Consider the following 3,138-nt stretch of genomic DNA (forward strand, 5'->3'; position numbering starts at 1 on the left):
GTCTTCTTAAATTATCCCAACTAACTTTTGCCTGTGGGCTTTCACCTTTCTCTATTCTGTATATCTTTCTTTACTCCTTTATCTATGTCTGGCTTTTCCTTCTTCATTTTTGCTTCTCCTATTCACTCCTATTTATTCTATCTGCCTGCCAGCCCCACCTATTTCTCTCTCCTGCATATCTATTGGCTGTTCAGCTCTTTATTAGACCAATCAGGTGTTTTAGACAGGCAAAGTAACACAGCTTCACAGAGTTAAACAAATGCAACATAAAAGAATGTAACATATTTTGCATCATTAAACAAATATTCCAAAGCATAAAGGAATGTAACACATATTTAACTAATACACCACAACACTGGAGGATCTGGAAGGAGTCAGGAGAGGGTAATAAACATGATAAAATATATTTGCTTTTAACCAAATATATAGAGTACTTTGAGCACATCCCCACCATACCCTGCTACTCTCCCTTTTCTTGCCCTCCCACCTGTTATTTCTCTTTGTTCTCCTGGTAAATTTCCCTTTCCCTTTCAAATCATATGTAAATAACTTATTTTATGTATTCATATAAGGTCTAAGACTCACAAGTGAGATAAAATGTGATATTTGTGCTTTTGAGATTGATCTAACTTACTTAATCTGATTAGCTCCCATTACATCTATTTTCCTGAAATTTACATAATGCTATTCTTCTTTATGGCTAAAAGTTCATATGTATGTATAGTCATATATCAAATACATTGAATTTTTTAAATCTGTTCTTATACTGATAGGCACCTAGATTCATTCTTTCCATGGCTTATCTATCATGAATAATGTTGCAATAAACCTAGATGTGCTAGCACCTCTGTGATGTGTTGATACAAAGTCATTAAAATAACCTAGTCAAAAAATTACCAAATAAAATGACAAGGCATTTCTAAAAACATAAAATATGGTGCTCACTTCAGCAGCACATATACTAAAAATTGAATGATGCAAAGATTAGCATGGTCCCTGCACAAGAATGACATGTAAATTCACGAATTGTTCCATAATTTTTTCAAGAGGAGTCCCAGTGAAGGCATCAATAGTGTAGTAAGAACCAGAGGCCTCTAACCAGGCCAATGACTCTGCAATTAACACACACACACACACACACACACACACACACACACACACACACACACACACACACACACACACACACACACACACACACACACACACACACATATGGATGAAAGGGTTTACTATGTGACTCACTATATCACACTACAGATTTCATGACAAGATTTTTCCTTTTTTCTCTTAAATTTTATTTTATTTTATTTTGGAGAGAGTGGGTGACAAGGGCAAAGGGCAGATACAAAGGGGCAGGAAATGACTTGGATCAAGAAGCATGATATGAAAGAGACAAAGAAAACAAAAAGACAGTTAAAAACAGTATATACAAATGGTCAATTAATATGTAAAAAATCCAGCATCAATGGTTATCAAAGAAATCCAAATTAAAATGTTATTGCAATTAATCTCATCCCACTCATTATGGCAATCATTAAGAAAACAATTAAATGACGGTGATGATTTGAACAAAAGGAAAGCATTATGTATACCTGGTAGGATGTAAACTAGCACAGCCATTATGGAAATTGGTAGTGAAGTTCCTCATAAGACTAACAAAAGTATCACATTAATATATCACATGACCCAGCAATATTAATACTGGCATTTACCCAGTTGTCACTTTTCCTTTTTTAAGTCAAAATCTTTATAGGACATCATATAAGATTATAGCTCAAATAATTCAAGGATTGAAAATTAAGTTAATAAAACACTGCTCAAAGTCTTTCCCATGCTGACTCTTTTTGCTTACAAGGACAAAATTTATTCAGTGTTCAAACACTGATTTCATTTACCCTTTCCTTTATCCTTTCTAGTTGAATAAACCAAAAATCATTACTTTGCTTACAAAAAATGTTCTTTCACTTCTCTTCCATGCTCATTGCTAGAATAATATTCAAAATGTTTCCTACTGAACACAAGGAAAATTCAAAACATTAATTTCTGCCATATCTCATGTTTGAATAGCTATTTTTGCTGGTGACTTGAGTTGGAACCATGGAACCCATGCAAAGGTGGAAGGAGGGAGCACACTCTATAAAAGTTGTCATCTGATTTTCATAAGCTAATATACACAAATCTTCCTTCCTTCCTTCCTTCCTTTCTTCTTTCTTTCTTTTTTCTTTCTTTCTTTCTTTCTCTCTCTCTTTCTTTCTGTGTGTGTCTTCAACACAAAATAATAATCATAAATTATAATTTAAAACAACAAAACATAATGATATATATGAAAAGTATAATGATTATATGTTATATATATATTTTATTTATATAACAGAAAAACATTACTTTGTATGCCAGCAAAAATTAATTTAACATATATTAAAATATGTTAACAAAACCAAAAAGAAAAAGTCATTGAATTAATTCCATTTCTAGACTATTTCTAGAACATCACTTTGAATAGTATAAATCTAAGTAGATGTGCCTAAATTCAAGAAGCATTAGAAAACATTTTTTTTGTAACAATATCTTTCTATATAGCAAGGCTGGCATTGAACTCAAGACTTGGTCTCCTCTCCTGAGTGCCGGGTTTGGCAGCCAACCTGGTCAAATGATACTATTTTTATTTGTGCATTGATGCACACTTTATACACATCTTATGTACATTTTAATTGCTTCTATTCACAGCAGCAGCTTTTGTTTGTATGTGCGAAAGTTCTCATAACTTCAACATGTTGATTGTAAGAAACCAAATCTGAATGAGGATTAGGTAATCATAAGAAAAAGATGCTTGTTTTGTTTTTTTTCTTCATGATCTTTCATGTTTTTTACCTAAATGTCAAGAATAACTTCAGATGAATACTGAAAGTGTCAAATCATCATTAGTCTTATGAGAACATGAGTTAATTTTTAGCTTGCAAGTGAGCTGTAAGTATGATTTTGATAGAAAATAGCTAAGGATTTATTGAAGTTAAGCTTGATGTATCAACTGGCAAAGGGCAAAAGTTTACTTGTTGTTTAGAGAGATGGAAACTGAGCTAAAAGAGAACGTCTGCATAGGTAAGTAAATCCAGCACATTCTGGACTTTACTTTTT

At 32.6% G+C, this 3,138-nt stretch overlaps 1 non-coding gene across 1 annotated transcript; it reads left to right on the forward strand.

Annotated features, from left to right (window-relative positions):
• Nucleotides 1-937: 937 nt before the first annotated feature.
• LOC118574861 lies at nucleotides 938-1,041 on the forward strand. Its single transcript, XR_004943757.1, has one exon. It is a non-coding gene; the product is annotated as a U6 spliceosomal RNA (small nuclear RNA).
• Nucleotides 1,042-3,138: the final 2,097 nt, after the last annotated feature.

This window comes from Onychomys torridus, chromosome X (assembly GCF_903995425.1).
Source record: "Onychomys torridus chromosome X, mOncTor1.1, whole genome shotgun sequence".
Lineage (NCBI taxonomy): Eukaryota > Metazoa > Chordata > Mammalia > Rodentia > Cricetidae > Onychomys > Onychomys torridus.